Genomic DNA, 22540 nt, shown 5'->3' with positions numbered 1-22540 from the left:
GGTGGGAGGGTAGGAAGGTTGGCATTCCTAGCAAGGCTTGGGTGCATCTGAAGGCAGGGAGGTAGGATAGTACCTGGCCATGCACCTCATAGGAAAGAAAACAAGAAAGGCTTCACCATTGACATTCTCATTTTAAAAATTTTTGCTCTTTTTGTATATGAGGAATATTCACAAGATGAAGACCGCAGAGCACCTCTTCCCCATGACAGATAGTGAGATGCCTAACGGAGCCAACTCCTTGCTAGGCAGAGAGGCCTACCCGCACAGGATTGCCATGTTTGGAAGGATTCCAGAGAGAACATTCTTCGAATCAGCTCACCTTCAGGGTCTCTAATGGGAGAGAAATCTCTCATTTCACAATGAGTAGTCGTGTTTTAAAAGCCAATACTGTTTGAAGAGGTCTCAGAATGACTCTTATTGTCATGGAATTGTAAATGACACCATTTTCTGCCTCTTCCTGTCTGGCCAGTTTAGCTGTAGAAGGAAGGAGACCCCATAATGAGAATTCAGCTCTCCCCCAGGGGGCCGCATTAACATACAGAGTTGAATTAGGAAGCAAACAGAGAAAAGAAGGTCTTAAAGAAGGTTTGTGAGAAGGACCAGTGTGACTGACTTCACACTTACATGGGAAACAATCCTAGACCCAAAGAGGATCCCCCAAATGCCTGACTGAATGGGGCCAGGAAAATTCAGACACCGAGTTTTGGTTGAGCTCTCTGATGATCCTGTAATTCTCATCACAAAGGCATCCAAAGACCTCCAGGTAGTTCCCAGATTTCTCATTGTCATTTCAAGTTTTCACAGGATCTTTTTAGTCCTCAAAAGATAGACCAAAACGATGGATAGCTGAGCAATTAAAGAAGATACCTGTCTTTAAACAGGTTTTCATTTTCTCTTTTTAAATATTCCAGGCGAAAAATTTGTCAGACTCAAAAGAGATTCACTTTTATCAAGCCCTATTCAAAAATAAACAATGAATTTATTCATTAAAGTAAAATAAATAAATAACCTTTAGGTTCTGATGAAGGGTATCTTACATGTGGACACCTGATAACAAGAACTATCACAAAAGACTCAGCCAGAACCACAAACTTGAACAAAGACCACACACACACACACACACACACACATACACATATTACATACACACACATATATTACATACACACACACTCTGCAGGAACATCTACCCAGCAATTGTCTGCCAGTCTTGATCTGGCACCTCCTTTGCTCTTAATCCTCGTAGCCAAGGATTATTGTTTCAAGCTCTCTTATGTGATCTTCCTCATTTCGCCTTCAAAACCTTTCCCTTGCCCCAACCTCTCTGAGCACACTCTGTTTTCCCTGGCATGCATATTTCCAATTGCAATGTTTTTCTATTGCCAAATAAATATCTGTCTCCGATGGTTATTTAGGTTGACATAAGGTAATGCGCGCTGGGGTTTGGAGGAGGGGGCGCTGCCACAGAAATGAAGAAACGGAAGGCCCCTGCTTAATGCCATCACAGGAGGGGCTTCTAAATAAGAGTGGCAACCCACGAGGGGTTCACTTGTTACAGGAGAGGGAATCTAGGCTGGTAACAATGAGAGCTGCTTTTCTAAAGGGAGCTTCACTAAGTGGAAAGGGGAGTGTGGGAGCTGTCAACTGCAATCCCACACTCCGCAGGAGATGGAAGGAGGGATCACAGGTGATTAGAAATGTTTTGAGCTAACTGACTCTCCCAGGTAAGGTTAAGCTTCGCAAGAAGACCCCTGCCAGACTCTCGCTCCAGCTTTGATCTGCACTCAGTGAGCAGCTGGCCTCCTGACCCTTTATCAAAAGCATGTGTGAGTGGATGAAAAGATAGAGTGGAAGACGGTAGTTAAGAAGTATCTGGGTGTCCGTGGTTAATTGCATTAAGTCTCTGGTCCGTGTGTGCATTGTGCGGGGTGCCTTTTTTCTTTGTAGATGGGTCCTCACAGGTACAGAGCGTAGGCCAGGGAGCCCCCACGTCTTTCATCAGTGATCAGGAGATTTACTTATTTCCAGACGTCAACTGCTTTGTTACCCTGTGACCATATTCTCTTATGTTCCCTGCAGGGAACGACCTTTAATAAGGACCAACGATCCTAACGGGATGATTTCCTGCTTTGTTTTAAATTAATTCAAGTCAACAAGCAGGTTAAGAAATAGCAGGAGCCTGAATCAGGGTAATAGTTTAAACGAGAGATGGATAATTTTTTAAATATAGACGTTCTTCTCCACAGGGCTTGGTTTTTCATTGGATTTGGTTGAGGACTAGGGGCTGTGAATCTGGTGACAGAATAGACTTAAATGCAAAGCTCAAGGCACCCAAGGGACACTGCATTTTTAAAGAAAGGTCAAGCTCTGCTGTAGCAACAAATCACCCCAAAATCTCCATGACTTAAACTTTATTCCCAGCTCTCATTGTAGCCCAGTGTTGTTCAGACGGCTCTCCTGGTAAGTCTTTTGCAAGGAGTGACTCAGGATCCAGAATCCTCGTATATCATGAACCTCCCATTGTGGAGACCTTGGCTTGTAACATCAACGTGTGTCATCCCCTTGCCCATTGACTCAGGACGAGTGCTCATTCCTTTGGTCCCAAACTAAATGCAGGAGGGGCTGGAAAATACATTCTTCCTGTGTTCCCAGGTAGAGGAACAGGGGAGATAAGCCTCTAGCCTGTGTACCACACAAACATCCAAATGAAAACAGACAGCGAGTTGTTCAATGTACCTGCGAGGAGATCACTCAAAGTCGGGATGTAGATATGGTTGAATACTTAAACCTAGAAAAACGCATTATCTACCAGGAAGAACATTGACCATAACTAAAGAAGGGAAATCTGAGGGACACCAACTTTGAAAGGATCAGAGAGGGAAGAAACACCGAGAAGGATGGCAACTGTGGAAATTCATGGGGACAAGAAAGGGAACATGGGATGTTGCACACACAAAAAAATTCTCTTCTAGGAATTAAGGGATGTACTCAGTATCCATTGAAATGAAGCTGGTTAGCAGTGAACTAACCCATTTTTCAGAACCAGAAATGGGAGCTCATTCTGGAAAAAGAGTTTATACTCCTTCTGGGTTACACATCTATTTTGAGAATTGTGGTCTGGGTGCTGGAACAATAGAAGTTCTAGGATCTCTCTGTGGATTAATAGAAATAGTACTAGGAGAGTGAGTGAGAAAACACCTACAGAAGTGTTGGCATCTGTAGAAAGGAAGGTGAACTGGGCTAGGAGTCATGGGAAGTGAGTCCTCGTTCTGGTCTTATGTGACCATTGTGAAGTCCGTTAGTCCCTCTGGATGTCAGTCTCCAAGTCTAAATGTGGGACTGCACTTCCAACCATGGCAAGGATGAGTGGGATTCATTGTGTGCTCACTGCACCCCAGATCCTATACTAAATCCTTTTCCTAGATCATCTCATGTATTTAATCCTACTCATTTCATTTCTACAAAGGAGATAATAAAAGAACCTCCATTTCACAGGGAAACTGAGGCTGGGAGAAATTAAGTAAGTAGCCCATAGTTATACCTCTAGATCAAATTTGAAATACAGGAACAGGAAGATAGAAACCCAGGCTGAGGAAGGTCTAGACACCCAATGCTGAAGCTTTCACTCATTAATTGAGTAAATATGAATGTTTCAGAGCTATCGATCCTGCCCTTTAGAGCACTTAAAAAAAAAAAAAACAGGATTCCAGAGGTCTTTGCCCTCCAATGCCCAGACTGGGGGGCTGATCAGGAGCTCTGCTGCCCAAAACACAGACCTCCTCATCCAGGATCAAAGTGGGAGAAATTTCAAGTCCAGAAACGGAGGGGCCCTCAATACACTTGAAAAGCTACTTTCCCACTTTTGAAAGAAGGTGATTCCCCCATCTTTGTTAGCGGAGCAGTTTAGTAATTAGGTTCTTTATCACTTTGTCAAACTGGAGCAAGAAGAGCTAAACAAAGCTAGACTCCAATGACCTGTATTCCATCAATATGAAGAAAATGAAAAAGGCGACCCAATTTTCAAATCCCTCTCAAGGTAAAGAGCTCCATCCTTTCACACACAAAGAAAAAGTGTTTTCCTTTAAATCTATCATGTATCGGCTTACATTCTTATAATCAGAAACCATAGAATTTAATGGAGTCTGCAAGAGTATCAATATGATCATGTAACGCAAAGTTTCGGAGAGAAGCTACAAGATCACAATAAACTGGCTTACAATTTTACTTTTTAATTTCAATTTAAGTACATTCCTTGTTCCCTTATAATTGTCAATAAAATTAAATTGTCTTTTCCAATTAGAATAAAATCAAAATGTTTGCTGTTGAGCCCCTCTGAGCTCTCTATAAATCTCCTTTAACAGGTAAAATAAAAGCTGTCTCTGGTACCCTATCAGTCTCCAACGGTGTTATTACACATTGTACACAATAAAAGGATGCTGGCTTTTTTTTTTTTTTAATTTTCAAAGCCTTACTCCAGAAAAGATGTCTTACTCAAGCTCAGTTTTCTCCAAGTCACCACCATTAAACTTAGGAAGCCCATATCTTCACTATCCCCCGCCCCCAGGGCCTAGCCCAGTGCTAGGTTGCAGAATGCATTCCATAGTAAGTCCTTGAGTGATTAGAGTAGATAAGATTATGCTATTTATCAAGAATATGTTGGCAGTGAGCAAAAAACATCTAAGCAAAACATATCAAGAAATTTGCATTTGTATAGGGCGGGATAGGAAATATAAATAAATAAGTGCAGTGATTTGTCCTGGCAAGAAACCATAGTTTAGTCTACACTTCCTCTTAAAAAAAAAAAAAAGAATGAATGAAAGTCTTCATTTATACCCTTAGAATTCAACCTCTTTAACTTTTGAAAGAACGGAAGATGATATGATAAGAGTAGTCAACTAACCAAAACATTATGTCTACTCAAGGTCGGTTATTCACCTTGATGATTCTAGCATCCTGTTATTTTAATAAACATATGTCCACATTGCCCTATCTCCAATGAAAGGACTACTAGAACAGCCTGGAAATGTCTAAATGTTGCTAGTTCATCATACAAGTATAGGAAATCCTCCAGGACAAAACTTAATGGCAACTATTCTGCAGGAAAGAAACTAAATCCTAATGTTCTCTGGGTCTAAAGATGCAAAAATCTCAGTGGCACATATAGGAATGGAGTCAGATTAGCTGTCTGCAGGCCCATCTTGAATGTCTTGCACACATAGTTTAACTTGCTCTGTGCAGTTGAAATACAATGACCACATGCAAAATTAAAAACCAAAACAAGTCTGTGTTGGATGCCCAGTCGGCTCCTTTAACCTGGCTATGTTAGGCTCTCATGATCAGTGTATCTATCAGGGTTTGTATAGGAAAATGGAAACTACTCCAAGTATCTCAAAATATTTTAATTCAGGGAATTAGGTGTCTCCAAAGTTATTGGAAGGGGTTTAAAAATAGCAAACAATAAGCTCAATGAGAATACCAAAGGGAAAAACTGTTCAAAGAAAAAAATAGACTTGGGTTTTGAAATTTCATTTAATTTTCAGATACAGACTAAATAAAGTAGGCCTCAACTTTCTCAAAGAACAAAAAAATGTCTATCACAAAGTCAACTCAAAAACTCTTCCTCTTTCTAAGGAATTCTAGCTTCAAAAGTAAATTTTTATAATGAAAGCCTTGCTTGGTACATGAGCAAAGTCTTCACAATTCCATGAAAAATATTTACTGTGAAAATACCATTTAGAATTTAAAAATGTTCTATCCAGCATTGAGAGAACTGCTTTCAACAGAAGAAACCACCCAAAGGTCATAGATAACACAATCATGAATCCCAACCTGTGTCCTTTGTTGCCATCTTGTGTAGGTGAAGGTACTGGAGATTGCACCACACACACACACACGCAAAAAAAAAAAAAAAAAAAAAACCTTTCTAAGCTCCAGAAATCAGTCACCTGCTTAAGGACCAAAGATAGCAACATTATTCATTAAAACAACATTAGATCTATAGTCCATCTCTCAACATTCAAGAATTTGACAAAAATAAAATCATTCCATAAAGCAATTTAGGCAGAGTCACTCTATTACTTTAAAAATAAACTTGGCAGGGAAAAATTTTCACTAAAATAAATAAAATACAGTTTTGAATCTATACATTCCTAGCACGGAAACCTGTTCTATTTCTCTATTTTTTATTTGTAAAAAGTAGTTGGTTTCCAATTCTCTTTGAAGCTCTGCCATGCTGGCATTTCCTGCCATCACAAACACTGATGTTGGTCTTGTGCTTCCAGAGAGCTCAAAAGAATCTGCTCTCTCTTTGGAGGGTACTTGGCCCCCACTGGCTAAGACTGGCCATTGCCACAGCTGGAGAAGTAAAGCCTCCTGTAGGGGCTTTTATGCTCCCCCCTGCTTTTCCTAAATCAAAATATAGGAGATGACATCTGTGCACCTTCTCTTCTTAGCACCTTGGCTATTTATTGTCCCCAGAAGGATTGGTTACTCATTAAGCAGAAGATTGGTTTTACACCTGTCACTTGCTGTTGTTTTTTTTTTTTTTTTTTCTATTTTCCTTGCTTTGTGAGGGCTGGGATACAAAAGAGTGCACTCTTTTTGTGCTTCGATAGATTCAGGATTAATTTCCAAAGGTCAGGAACCTAGTAGACCATCCCTCTAGACAGTAGTACGCAGACATCTTGATCCAGGTCTTACTTTGACAGGGTAAGCTGTCCCATAGCCTTCCTATCTGTACCGTGTTTACAAAAGGAACAATGAAAATGAGGAATTAGAGTCAAACCAAATGCATTAAAAATGATAACAATGCAAAAATGTTTCAAAATTACCAACAAAAGCAAACCCTAAAAAAAAAGAAAATCTGCTTATTTATTCACTTACGTAACTACAGTAACTGAACACCAAGATTCATCCAAGACCATATTGGTGAGGCACTGATAAGAAAAAAATTTTGTTCATGATTTCAAAAATTCCACTCAATTAAGCACATACACTAGAGTTTTATAGCAATGGTAAACACCGTGTAACTACAAGAGAATATTATTATTTCAAGCAACAGAAACAAATTCTGGGTATTTCAGACATAATTATCCAGTGCTAGGGAGAGAATTTATTGAAAAGGGAATCAAAGAGAAGCCAATGTACTTTGGAAAGAATAAGAACCAGGCAGTATTGGAAATAAACAGTCGGAAGGAGTGGACAGGATGTTTAGAGAGCCACCATCCCGGGGGGTCACATGCAGCCATTTTGTTTTGGCACACTCTGCTAAAAGAGTGAAATTTCAGGAGGACCAACCTCAACTGCTTTTGCAACACCACTTATGGCACCAAACACATGGGCTTTGTCCTCATACCAACGGATTCTGCATCCTCCAGACATCAACTGGGCGTCCGTCATTCAACTAAATTCTGACACTAAACTACTCAGAATTAGCATATATACCACACAAGTCAAAGTCTCAGTCCCACTTCAGATGCCAATCACGAATCTGGGCTATATGGACTTGTGACTGACCACTCCAAAGTCAGACCCCCTCCTCAGTTTTGATAATTTGCTGGAAAGTCTTACAGAACTCAGGAAAGCACTTTACCTCGTATTACCAGTTTATGAGAAAGGATACGACTCAGACACAACCAAATGGAAAAGACGACTTGGAGGGGGACAGGGAGGTAGGTTGCCATGGATCTTCCACACCCTCTCTGGGCACACCACCCTTCCGGCACCTTGACCTACTCATCAACTCAGAAGCTCTCCAAATCCTGTCACATAAGGAGTTTTATGAAGGTTCCTTTATGGGCGTATAATTGACTAAATCATTTTAATCGTTGACCACTGGTGATTCATTCAATCTCTAGCCCCTTCCTAGATTTCAGGGGGTAGGGCTAAAAAGTCCATATGTAATCACGTGGTTCTTCTGGCAAACAACCCCCATCCTGAAACTATCTCGGGACACACCAAGGGTCCCCTCACTAGCCTAAATCCAGATATAGTTGAAAGAGACTTATGGACACCAAAACATGCTCCCCTTATCCCTACTCATGCAGAAAATTCCAAGAATTTCAGGAAAGACAACTAAATATATATATATATTTCTTATTGTATCACAATATCACACTAGCTTAGTATAGGTCACATGTTTAATCCCTGGCAGGTAGAAGATAAGGCACTATGATTGACAGTGTCAGCAAGAAGAAGGGGTAATTGAGGCCATATTGAAAAAAAACACAGATGCCATAGGTACGTGGTTTAACGTGCTGCCAGGTTTCATGGTAGGATGCAAACTGGACTATGTAGGAGCCTCAAGTAATATGATGACCCTTCACCACTCAATTCACAGCTTATTTGTAAGTAACTCTGAGTGACCCAGCGTTATGGGATGGATGGTTTCCCCCTAAAGATCATATGTTAAAGATCTAACCCCCAGGGGAACTATAGTCAAAGACAGAGACTTTATAAATGCAATTAAGATTAAATAAGATCATATGGATGAGGTCCTGATCTTATAGATGTTTTTACCAGAACAGGAAGAGACATCAGGGGTACATAGAAGCAAGGTCGTGGGAAGACAGAGTAAGAAGACAGCCATTTGCTGGATAGCAAAGAGGCCCCAGGAGAAACCAACTCCAACATCCTCGTCTTGGACTTTCATCCTCCAGAACTGTGAGAAAATTAATTCAGTTGTTAATTAAGACTTCCAGTCTGTGGCATGTTTTTATGGCACCTCTAGCAGACTAATAAGCCTATTGAATTTGTGTAATGAAGTCTGTGGATTTGTATGTCCTTTGCAACAAAAAACCAAGGAGAGAGAAGCCTCTTCTGATCATGTCATGGTGCCCACAGTCCACCATACCTTGGAGAACTGCTCCAAGAGAGCTTGTTCATGCTGGCAACTATTCCAAACTTGCCCCCACTTTTTTATGCCTCAGCCCATCTTATAAACATTGTAAACAAGATAGACTATTGAACAATTGTCACAGAAATCTTTGTGTTAGTCAGCTTGCCATCAGTATAACAAAATATCTGAGACAGTCAACTTACGAAGAGAAAAGGTTTACTTTGGCTCATAGTTTTAGATATCCCAGTGCATGATCCTATTACTCTAGGTCTATAGGGAGGTAGCACATCATGGAAGGAGCATGTGGTCGACCAGAACCACTCACCTCATGGCCAGAAAGCAAAAGGCAGGAAGAAGGCCAGGGTCCCACTATTCCCTTCAAGGACACACTAACAATCACAGGTCCCCCCAGTAGGCCCCAATACTCAAAGTTTCCACCACCTCCCGAGAGTGCTACCCTGAGTCCAGGCCTTTAAAATATGGGCCTTTGGGATACAAACTCTAGCAGTCATTTTCCTCAAAGATGCTCCCAGTTTGTTGGAACTTTCACAGTCCAAGTGCAAAATAGTCACTGATTTAATTCCATTTAGCAGACAAACAATAAATATCACTGAATGCCAAGTGCAAAACTTGCCTTCAATAATGTGGAGAAAAATGAGATCCAGCCTCTGAACTCCAGAAACTCAGCATGTAATAGAGGAGACAATGAGCAAGCAAATATCAAAATTCAGTATAATAATATTTATGTGAGGTGTTACAGCACCATGTTTTTCAAATTAGAGTACCAAATTCACAGGGTAAGCATGATTCATTATCCTCCAACACCAATTCTATCAAAAAACTTTAACCAGCAAAGAACATTCATTTTATAATGTTGTTTGCATTACAAAATTCAAGTTCAGATGGAAGGCCCCTAGGAGCTATCATAGCTCATTTTGTCTTCTGTATTGGAACTACTTGGAAATAAATGTTTGAAAAACAATGAGAGGGACCCAAAGCCATTATTCCTTCCTCCCACCCCTCACATGCTTCTCTCTTTACTGAAAGTATAAAATGTATGTTTCTATTCTTATACTTATTAATAGTTTTATGCTTCTTAGTCTTTATAGAATTAATGAGTATAATATCAAGCTGGCTTTTAATGATGTTACCCTCAATTGATTTTTTTCTATGAGTCAATGTCCCTTGAAAGAAAAACTAAATAAAACCCCTTGCCCTACCACATTAAGGTCCCCAAAAGAATATTAAAAGTATATGTGAAGATGATTAATACTCAAATCCCATTGAAAATCTGCAGAAACTTCTTTGCAGAATTTAGTTTTAAATAGAAATCCTTTCAATATAAGAGATGTCTGTCTTATTTATAAAGATACATATCTAAGAAGCAAACCACTCACCAAGATAAAATGCATTTGACTAGCATTTGATTGCATTCAGACTATCTGCACAAGCCAAGGCCAAGTAGAAAATTACTTAAAAGGAAATGACTAACAGAATTTACTATCTGAAGTCCATACTTTTATCATACGTATAAAATACTTCTTAAAAGTACATACTAAACTAGATCAAATTTAAAATAGTTTCTTCTGAAACAAAGAACTTTCTAAAAAAAAAAATAAAAGACACCAAACTGAGCAAGGGAAAGGGTTTTTTGTTTTTTTGTTTTTTTTTTTTTTTTGAATGAGAGATTCTTCCCTTTGTGCATAAACCCTTACTGATCTCATGACATTCTACATTTCTAAGTCTGAAATTCTACCAGTAGGCATAAGTTTATGAAGTATCAGCTGGGTACAGCAACCGATTCTAAGAACCATGGGGAAACAAGAAGAGCAAAAGAAGACATGATCTCTTATTAAAGATCCATTTGGAAGGATAAGTCTTACCCTTTGCTTATTAGTGTCTCTAATGGCAAAATTCTTTTAACAGTGCCTCTGCTTCAGATCAGATCTTTGACTTGCAGTGGAAAGTGAATTGATTGAGTATCAGGGAGCCAATCAAGACAAACTTAAATAAGCCACAGTTGGCATGATTTCAATGCCCAACTTCCTTCCAAACAAAGATAGTTCCATTGCCTAATTAAAAAAAAAAAAAGATTTATCACTGCCTTGGTCACTTTTTTGTTGCTATAGCAAATACCTGATGTTTAGTAATGTATAAGGAAAAGAGGTTTATTTGGCTCATGATTCCAGTGTTTGGAAGGCCCAAATAGCATGGTGCTGGTGTCCTGGCCAGGGACCCGGGCTGTGCCACAACATGGAATTGAAGTCAAAGGGAAATAGCTGTGTTCAGAAGGGGTATATGTTTTAGTGAGAAAGAAGGATAGTGGGGACAGATTCACCCTTTTTGTAACAAACCACTCTCATGGGAACTAATCCATTCCTTCCAGACCAAATCCACCTGCAGGAGAGAGCACCGATCCCTTCACGAGAGTGGAGCCTCATGACCTAATCACCTCCCAATAGGTCCCACCTCTTACAGGTTCACCGACCTCAAGTCCACCCCAGTGGGGAACAAATCCATCCAGCATATCCATCCCTGAGGGGCATACTACATCTGAAACATAGCACTCACACAGCTTATGCTTTTACAAACTGCACGCTATTTATTAAATTAACCAATGAATTGTTCCGAGAACGCTCCTTTGTTTGCAAAGCAGCAAGAGAGTAGCTTCAGTCTTTACGTTATTCTTATTTGTGATTCTTATTTTTAATTTTTCTTTGTTATCGCCTCGGCCTGCTTTTCCAGCATCATCTGACATTTCCTTTCTACCACGGAGCTTCAGAAACACCAAAGAAGGTGAGCATCGTAACAAAGGATGTGAAAAAATCTGAAAAAACACAAAGGAAAAAACAAAAGCTGAAAATATGAGAGACTCCTTAAAAATCAACCTAATCCAATGAGGCACCATTTAGCCATATGACCTAGAAAATATGGGAATTTTCTTGCTTTGGTACCCACCAGGAACCATGAATTGGGCCTCTTTAAAAATAAATAAATAAATACTGCACAAAAAAAATCCCTGAATATATTAATGTTTCAATCTTTTTTTGACTCACTTGATGTGAAAACAATAAGTTATTTTACAAAAGCTTTTTGGTGTATGCGTGTTGTGTTACTTGTTTGTTTTGTATGGAAGTTAAGTGATATTACAGATTATGCAGTGGAACCAAGGTGTGTGACAGTGGACTAAGAATGATGAGGAAGTATAGAGAAGGAAAACAAGAAAGGAGCCATGATTTTTAAGGAGAGACGTTTGGGTTTGGGTTAGTGTGTTCTTATGACATATTACTTCATGAAGCAGCCTCATAGGAGACAAGACATATTTGGAGAGGGGATATTATAACCTCAAGAAACCCATAAACTGTGATGCGACAAACTTTTGTTCTTGAACAATATGATTCTTCCCACCTATACATAACATTAAGTCATTTTTGGTACAATATCAGGATAAATTTAGTGCATTCGATGGAGGCCAACCCTACTAACAGACCCACAAATCACAACTTGTCACAGGAGTAGAAGGAATATTAAGAATCTAGTAGTGTGCACAACTATGACTTGTTGTTTTTTTTTTTTTGGGGGGGGGAGGGGGGTCAGAATTTAATATCTTTCTCTAAAAACATCTACCTCTACTCTACTTTCTGGGTTATTTATTGTGACAGTACCAGGAAACCTGAATGCTGAGATTTGATTTGGCTTAGTCAAGATCACTGGTAGGTAAAGTTGGATAAGTTACTTAACCTCAAAGGTATTTTGTGAAGATTAAATGTAATATAATATAACATGCAAAGTTCTTAACTGTATAGTTGTGACTCAATCAATGTCACAAAAACAGACAAGCAGAGAGAGGTAGGTGATAGGTAGATAGGAGAGAGGTATCTAATATGGAGAGTTTTCTCCTCTTTCTCTTGTCAATATTTATGTTTTAAACAAAAGTTTATTTTATGTGGACCCACACATGTGTTGCCACATTTGTTTAGTCATCATTTAAATTTGGAGAATTTAATTTAAAGCTTCTGAAGTATTGGTTAATTTACTGATTATGCCTGAAAGTCCTGTTGAGTGAAAATGCTGTCTGATGTCTCTTTGTTCTTTGATTAGGTAGCCTCATTTTACAGTAGTCAAATCTTACAATTTGAAATCAGCATCTTGCCTTGTTCTGAGCATTTGTTTTTTAAACCATAATCACTTTGGGTTCAGGTAGGTTTCTAGCAGCAATATAGATGAAGTTTTGGAGTGTTAAAAGTGTCAGGAATATACAGTTTGTGCAAAATTTAAAGCAAAAGAATCTAAATGGTCTGGCTTCTGTTTCCAGTCATTGCAAAATAATTGGTACCAGATTTGCCTCCTACTAAAGACAACTCTGAAATTGTACAAAGTACATATGGCAGTTGTTTAAAACATTGAGCAGCAGACACTACAGGCTATCTTCTTTAAGAGAAGTAATCACACAAAGTGAGGCCAAGTAGACATTGGAAGTCCTACTGAACTGAGGAAGCCACAGGTGGAGGAGGGTATTGCAAAGAGAGAGCTGCACAGATAAAATGAGGCTTGAAAGAATGATGGGTATTTACTCTGCGTTCTTGGCCAAGGGTTCAGTTGTAGAGGGTAAGATTTTTTTAAGGTCTAGAAGAGAATGCCTATCAGGGGCTGAGTCATTATTTCAAAGGAGATTTTCAAGGAGATTTCTGAACGGAGTCAATATGGGTCATGCAGGGGTAGTGAGGTCAAAATCAAATAGTTTATTTAATACATTGGGCACTCAGTTCAAACAGTAGATAAGGTCATGTTTTACGAGCAACCAGTGGACCATAGAATAAGGACTACACTTTGGGACAAAGTTCAAAACTGAATAGATTTAACTTAACAAAGAACAAAACCAACCCTGGCAGGACTAAAAAGATTGGCCAGGAATTTAACTGTCTGCCAGAACAAAACTCCATATCTATTAAATGGCATTACAAGCAAGACTGCCTAAAATGTATCTTCTTCAAGTCCTGCCATAAAAATTAAAAGTAACTAAACATGTGAGAAAACAGGAAAATGTTGCTCATAATCAAGAAAAAACATGCAACTAATAGAAATAGATCCCAAGATATCCCAGTTTTTACCAGCCAAGAAATTTAAAGGAACTATTATAAATATATTCAAGGGCTTAAAGGAAAACATGGTCACAATGAATGAAAAGATGAATAATCTCTATAGAAATGTAAAATATATTTTAAAAACAAATTACAGAAGTGAAAAGTACAATATCAAAATGAAAATTTCACTATATAAGACTTAAAATAAAACTGGAGTCAAAGGAAAAGTTACTGAATTTAAATAAGAATCAATGGAATTTATCTAATCTGAAGGACAGAAATTTAGGGAAGGGTGTATAAGAGACTCAGCTGTGGAGCAGTATCAAACAGTTTGTCATATCTACAATTTAAGTCCCAGAAGGAGAAAAGAGAGCAAATGATGACCAAAAGAATGTACATTGTGAAAAAAAAAATAGTGACCCAGAATTTACCAACACTGCTACATCGATGTTCATAGCAGCACAATTCACAATAGCAAGACTGTGGAACCAACCTAGATGCCCTTCAATAGACGAATGGATAAAAAAAAAATGTGGCATTTATACACAATGGAGTATTACTCTGCATTAAAAAATGACAAAATCATAGAATTTGCAGGGAAATGGATGGCATTAGAGCAGATTATGCTAAGTGAAGCTAGCCAATCCCTAAAAAACAAATGCCAAATGTCTTCTTTGATATAAGGAGAGTAACTAAGAACAGAGTAGGGACGAAGAGCATGAGAAGAAGATTAACATTAAACAGGGATGAGAGGTGGGAGGGAAAGGGAGAGAGAAGGGAAATTGCATGGAAATGGAAGGAGACCCTCAGAGTTATACAAAAGTAGATACAAGAGGAAGTGAGGGGAAAGGGAAAAATAATACAAGGGGGACAAATGAATGTCAGTAGAGGGGGCAGAGAGAGAAGAGGCGAGGGGAGGGGAGGGGAGGGGGGATAGTAGAGGATAGGAAAGGCAGCAGAATACAACAGACACTAGTATGGCAATATGTAAATCAATGGATGTGTAACTGATGTGATTCTGCAATCTGTATATGAGGTAAAAATGGGAGTTCATAACCCACTTGAATCAAAGTGTGAAATATGATATATCAAGAACTATGTAATGTTTTGAACAACCAACAATAAAAATTAAAAATAAATAAATAAATAAATAAATAAATAAATAAAAATATCTACTTACAGATATAAGAAATGCAGATTTTAATAGTTTTGAACCTCTTTCTGTTTCTTGTACCACTAAGATTCAATTAGCTTTATTTAAACTTGTCCTTTTATCTTAGTTTTTAATGTTACTTTTTGGGGAAAAAAAACTAATATGGCAATAATAGAATAACTTCAGGATATTTTTTCCCTCTTTGGTGTTTTTCAATACTTTAAGATCAAGAACAAAGTTTCTCCTTGTAAACAATAAATTACTGTACAAATATAAACTACTGGAGTCTCTGTGACATTCATCCTAGTTTCAGAATCCTCTTTACTGAAACTGTGAAATACAAAGTTACTTGAAAGTTGAAGAGTTAACCTTCTTTAAAGCAATCACAATGAGAAAAACAGCCTCCCTATGCCACATATGGGCAGCAAGGTGGGAAAGAAAAAACTCCCTCCAGTCTTCCTTCTATAAATTTGTTTTAAGAAACCTCCCATCTCCCCTGAAAACAAAATTTATCAACAAAATGCATCTTATTCCCCCTGCCCTGCAAAAAAAGAATAAAGTTTATCTAAAAAGTGCCTTTAAATTTCATATATAATTGGAGATATGCAGAGTCCAGTGCACCTGGAATTATGTAAATTATTATTTTACTTCATTCTTTCAAAAACCTATATCCATCCTGAAAGCCTGGTTCTGGGCACGACAGACACTGCCTTTCTAAGAGTGCTAACAAAGCATACTTTTCTTTCCAATTATAAAATTTACTTTACCATTAAATTTCTATGTGTTAAGCTAAGTTTTTAATGACTTCTTTTCTAACCCATTCATTATGGTTTGGATGTGAGGCGTACCCCAAAAGCTCACTAGTGAGACAATGCAAGAAGGTTCAGAGGAGAAATGATTGGATTGTGAGAGCCTTAATCCAATCAGTGAATTAATCCCCTGATAGGGACTGAGTAGTAACTGGAGGCAGGTTGGATGTGGCTGGAGGAGGTGGGAATTGGGGCCTGGCTTTGGGTATATATTTGTATCTGGAGAGTGGAGTCTGCCTCTGCCTCCTGATCACCGTGATGTGAGCTGCTTCCCTCCGCCACCCTCTCCCGCCATGATGTTCAGCCTCTCCTGGAGCCCTGAGGAACAGAGCAGGCCTTCTATGGACTAAGACCTCTGAAGCTGTGAGCCTTCAAATAAACTTTTTCTCCTCTACAATTGTGCTGGTCGGGTTCTTTTAGTCACAGCAATGAAAAGCTGACTAAAGCACCATTCCGTTTGAGTATGGTTGTGCCATCAAACCTACAGAATATTCTGAAGCTATTTAGGCAAAATAAAAAAAAATCATAAACCCAGTAAGATCTGAAACTATTATTCTGGACACATTTACATTATCCACTCTCAAATTAAAAGACAATAAGGACCTCACATGTCCTCAGTAGCCTGAGCTCCTCCCTAACAGAGCACGTGGGAAGGTAGAGTACACTTAATACACGTGTGTCAGCATCTCTTCAACTTGCCAGTATACAACTTCTAGGCACCACATTCATCCCTTTTGCTGTTTTCATCACATTTTCAGTTTGACCTCTATTTCTGGCTAATGATAAAGTCTTTCTCACTTGCTAGATTATAAGCTCTGGGCTTGATTTTTCTCACCATTGTAACCCCAACAGAGAGCACATTGCCTGCTGGTCAGCACTCGGGTAATATTTGTGCAATGAATGAATGCAGCCCACGTGGAAAGTTCTCCAGAGTTTTTCCTTTGTTGACTACATCCATGAAGTCCTTGGGTCTCCACCACGACTCCTCCACTCACACATAAAGCTATTTTATGTCAGTAAACGATCCACAGAATACAGGAAGTAAACAATTAAGAGAGCACTTTCACCAGCATTTAACCTTATGTATTCAGCATTATTGTAATCCCTATGCTATGACTGGAATGCCCTCCCAAATGCATGTTGAAACTTTATCCCATCTTGGTGATGTTGAGTGGGACCTATTAGGGAAGCGATTAAGTAATGAGGGCCATGCCCTCATGAATGAACTAGCGCCTATGACAGGTCAGAAAAGAAGTCCTTTGGGCTCTTTTGGTCCTTTCATCCCTTCTACCAAGTAAAGACACAGCATTCAAGAAACCAGCTTGGAATGAGGCAGCAAGGTCCTCACCAGACACTAAATCTGCCAGGACCTTGTCCTCAGACATCCCAGGCTCCCAACAGTGAGAGATGAATTTTTATTGCTTATAAATTATCCTGCTTCAGGTATTTTGTTTTATCAGCATAAATGGACTATGACATCCATTTTAGAGATAAGGTCTGAAGCTGAGAGAGTTAAAGGTCTTTCAACACAGTCCTAACTGGAACCCCAGGCTCACAGCATTCTGGTGGTTCCAATTCATGACTTCAACACTCACTCCTGGACACCACAGCGTTGGGTTGTTGAAAAGCAATAAGACTAGTGACCAGGGCTCATGGAAGGAAGGGGAGTCTCTCGTGTCAGATCTCTAATGTGAAGCCACAGCTGGTTACTGAACGCTGTGTTTGCCTATATAGGCTGTATTAGGGAAGAGAATAAACTTGGCATTTCAGAAACATGAGAGGACCCTTGCTTTGAAAACCCTTGTTTTTAAACTTTGATATTGACAAACAACCTGGCTTTTAAAGGAGTTATGTATGTTCATTTTTTTAATGTCCATTAATTAGGAGAAAACCTTACAATATTCTTTCTCTTGAACTCCAGGATTATCCTAGACCAGGGCAAGGTAGGTAAAACTCCATCAGATCTGACTGAGCATTAGAGACATCAGGAGCATGAGCCGGGGATTTGCTAGACGATGCACTACCGTGCTCCCCTAATATGTTTAGGTAATTATTGTACAAATTATTGATCTTGAAAGATTTATATTCTCTGCAATTTCTCATTGATTAGTTCAGAGTTGGTTTCATTGAAGGCTAAACAAGAACCTTCAGGGATTGGAGAAGCACAAAAATGAATGCAATTCTGAATTGAGTTTTCTCTGCTGACCTTGTGTGGTAACTTTGCAAGCATTCATAAGCAGAACAGCCTAAGTATCAACACAAAGACGGGAAGCTTCTGACAATTTAAAAAAAAAGAATTTTTAAGTTCAATAATAAAAGTTTATTGGAGGCATCTCAGATTTTTTCTTCTTGCCCTTTTTTTATGGGTTTGGTTGTTTTGTTAAATTAGGTTTGTGGTTCACCTGCTTTGTTATAGCACAGCATTAATGAGGTCAAAATGTCAGGTTCCATCTCTGTAGTGACAAACTGTGCCCTTAACCTCAGGGAGCTTCCCTGCTTGATGAAAGCAGGGAGAATATTTGAATTCACACAACTTCATCTCACAATACTGGATAAACAATTTCAAGGCATCACCTTCATTTACACTAACAGCAAACAAAATGTCCCCCTCTCTTAAAAGGAAAAACATTAAAGATATTATTTATGTCATACAAGAAATAAGGTTGCTAAAAAAAAAAAAAAAGAAATAGAAGGTCCTAAAATGATTGACAGGAACCTGTACTTTGTCACCACTGTCACCAAAATACCTGAGAAGAACAAAGTAAAGGAGGAAAAGTTTATTTGGTTCACAGTTCTAGAGGTTTACTCCATGGTCATCTGACTCCATTGCTTTGGGCCCAAGGTGAGGCAGAACATCATGGCAGAAGAGCATAAGGAGGAGCACTGTGTTTCTCATGGCGACCAGGAAGCAGACAGAGGGGGGAAGGAACGGCAGGGAAGAACAACCCTTCGCGGGCACACTCCAGTAACGGACCTCCTCCAGGCATACCCCACTTGCTTAAAACTACCATCCAGTTAGTACATTCAAACTGGGGTAAACTGATTAGATAATGGCTCATAATCCAATCATTTCACCTCCTGCATCAACAAGAAGCTTTTGGGGGAGATCTCAAATCCAAACCACAACAGAGGCATGTGGCCATTTTAAAAATGAAAAAAAAAAATTCAGTTATTTGGATTGAGATGCCCCAGTGATTACTTGCAATGAAATGCTAAAGAGTCCAGATTGCACATGGCATAATTAAAATTTGATTAATTCTTATCAGGTTCGCAAAGGGTGCTGCTTTTTACCCCCCCAAACAAATGGACAATGCACCTGAACATTAAATTTAATTTGTCACTTTGCACATTTCACTGGCTCTATTGTAATAAACTTAGAAGCACATTTGCCACTCTGTCCTCTTTTATATCAGTTCTCCCTGTGCCATGTACATTAGGTAAATACTAAAACGTAGATGGGACGAAGTACTTTTAAATTTCTTTTATTTGAGAATATCACCATGAAATACTTGTGATTCAAGTTATCAACACTGATTCTTGGCAGTTGCTAGCCACAGAAAATAATAAAATGTGAATGAAAAAAAAATCACTATTTAAACACAATACTTTTGATAATTAGCAGATATATTGGGGGTGGAAATATGGGGGGGGGAGCCTGAAAAGGGAAAAAAGGATTTAAATTTAAATAGGATTTCTTTTCATGTTTCCCACATTGTGCCAAAGTCCATCTTTAATTCATATTACAGTGAGTAATTTGTAATGCTGTGTCAAAATAGAAATGCAAAAAGGATATGCATTTGAATTTTAAATCTGATCCCTAAGTTTGAATTTAATATAGCACCCTAACTGAGTCCTGTATATGGAATAGGAATTTTGAATCTGTTTTGAATGTCACAAGGATCAGCAATCATGCATAGTGTTATCATTGTTCATTATCTATCATGACTTGTGAAAAGAACATGAAATGACATTAATCATTATTTTCTACTTATAATAATACACTTTCAATGCAAATTTTACCATTTTCTAAATATCTAGCAGAAGGAAATTCTTCTCCTTCATCACCCCCACAAACCACCCCCCTCTCTTTTATTCTTGATTTGCAACTGGGAGCCTTGGTGACTGGTTCATGACAGAATGCATTGTCCCAAAGGGAAGATTTAGACATTCAGACATTAAAGAAAAATTGAACTCCTGACCCCATGCCCTGATACCTAGAATCAAAAACTCCTTGGACCCCAAGAGACCTCCATGGTCACTTAATCCAATCCCTTATTTGTCAGTTAAGGAAATAAAGGCCTTGCCTGAGGTCACCCACTGGTTGGTTAAGGACAGACAGGGAAAGGAACACCAGGGTTCCTGACTTCAGGTGGAGGCTTCTTCCCAGTGCAAAACAAAGGCTGTGGGATCAAACAGACCTGAGTTTTAATCCTGATTCTGCCAATTACTTGCTTTAATTGCTTCATCTGAAAAATGGGTAAACTAATAGTACATACTTCAGCGTGTCACTGTGAGGATTGTATAATATAATGCACACACAGCACTTAGCCCTAGTTCTGGCAAAAGTAAATAATAAATATTAACTATAGATATGTTTGCTAACCCATGTTGCCTAAACAAGAATATTTTCCCACATAAGTTACTTATGTCTTCAACTTTGCCATTACCACCAGGAAAAAAAAAATAGATAGACATATAGATAGATAGCCCAGAACCCAGAGTGAAGTAATATGTCTCTTCTCACATGGTTTAGTGAGGGGTGAGCGGGAGATTGGGAGAGCTATTGCTGCCCTGGAGAAGTCCAATTATTCCTTATCAGGACTAGAAAGTTTCCTAAGTACCATTAAGTTCTGGACAGAGCTGGAATATGGGGACCATGTGGCAGTTGTCAATTTAAAAAGGATTTTAAACTGTCACTAGATATGGAAAGGGGTGGAGACAAGCATATGTACCAGAATTTCCTCAGTGAGAACACAGTACAGCATGTACTGAATAATTTGAGAAACTATTGGGAAGTGTGACTCCATGGTGGGGGGTCGGTGGGGGAGATCTAGTGTTGCTGTATTGACCAGGACTTAAAAGATCACATAATCTATCCTCTTAATCAGACGCTTCTAAGAGTGACTAATAATTGCCAGGACAATGGATATAAACCAGGACTGGTCCATAAGAAACAAGGACATATGCCCACCCTAATTTCAATTTAGAAGTTAAATCAAACTAGCTCAAGCAAAAGGGCATTTATTGGTGCCAGTGTCTGAAAGTCTGGTTGTAGCTCTGGCTTCAAGGAGGCTAGGACCTAGTGATGTGACCATGACTCAGACTCCTCCCGTTCCAGTTCTCTGCCTTGCCTTGCCTTATGCAGGTTCTCTCCCAAGCAGACCTCGCCAAGATGGCAGATCTTCTCACCTCCAGGCTCCCACCTTACATCCTAGCAACTTCATCTTCTTCTTCCCAACACTCTGCCAAAGCCTCAGGACAGGGTTTCATTGATCCCAATTTGAGCCACAAACCTATCCTTGCCCTAATTAGTAGATGAAGTCATGAAGTAATACAATAGACCAAGGGACCAAACCCAGATCAAAGGCCAGTTCCAAACTAGGAGAAGAGGAAGGGAAACAGTCATGCATGCAAACCACAGGGACCCAGCTTAGACAAGGGATGATTTCCCAGAGGAAAACAAGGCCAAAATTGGCGAGAAGGAGAATGATACTATTAGCAAACTGACAATTATTCCCCAATTCCAGGACATTCGTTTTGATCATAGTAATAATTAGCATAGGATCCCTACGTGCCATTCACCAGTCTCTATGGATTATCCCAATTAAACTTCAAAACAATCCTTGAAGTCGGACACTAGTATGAAATGCATATTATATGGGAAATGATTGACATACGTAAAGAAGAGTGGCAGAATACACCACTCCAAAACATGCCAGTTTGGCATCAGGACTATTTTAAGCCAGAGGCACTTGAAAAACAGCAGCTACAAAAGTAACATCTGCCCTCCCTGAACCAGGAGAGGAGAAACATCCTTGTCACCAGAGATGGGAAGTGGAGACCTAAAATATCTCTCATCTTCCTTTAACCACCCCCCCCCACCGCCACCCCATTTTTCTACACTTGCCACTCTTTGTTCCATGTACTATCTATAAGTATCCAGATTTTTCTACCTCCTGGGGTCTTCATTTTGTAGGAAGGGAGTTATCTATGTGTCAAAGCTGTATGCTTTTCTCCTGTTAACCTACCTTAGGTCAGGTTGACTCTCAGGTCCAGCAAGAGACCCTGATAGGGAGGAGGTAAAAATTTGTCTCCCTTTCCATGGAAATTAAGGAACTTGGCCAAGGTCACAAGCTAGTGTGTGAAAAAGTTGGCATCTGAAACCAAGCAGTTGGGTTCCAGCGCCCATGCTTAGATCTAAGCCGTAGTGCCAGCGCAGGTAAAACATGGTAAGCATGTTTGAAGTCAGTCAGATCTCTTTGAACAGCAGAGAGGCTCAGAGCTGCCACCAATGGTCCTTCACTTCCAACCTTCCCTGGGCTCAAATAAATGCGGAATAAATATTTGGTATTACCAATGTGAAGTTACACCCCCAAATTCTCCTGTCCGTAGTATCAACCTTCCCGGTGTGTCTTGGTCCAACTCGGAGAGAGAATAA

The sequence above is a fragment of the Marmota marmota genome, unplaced genomic scaffold (assembly GCF_001458135.2).
Source record: "Marmota marmota marmota unplaced genomic scaffold, marMar, whole genome shotgun sequence".
Classification (NCBI taxonomy): Eukaryota; Metazoa; Chordata; class Mammalia; order Rodentia; family Sciuridae; genus Marmota; species Marmota marmota.
This window is presented reverse-complemented; position numbering follows the sequence as displayed.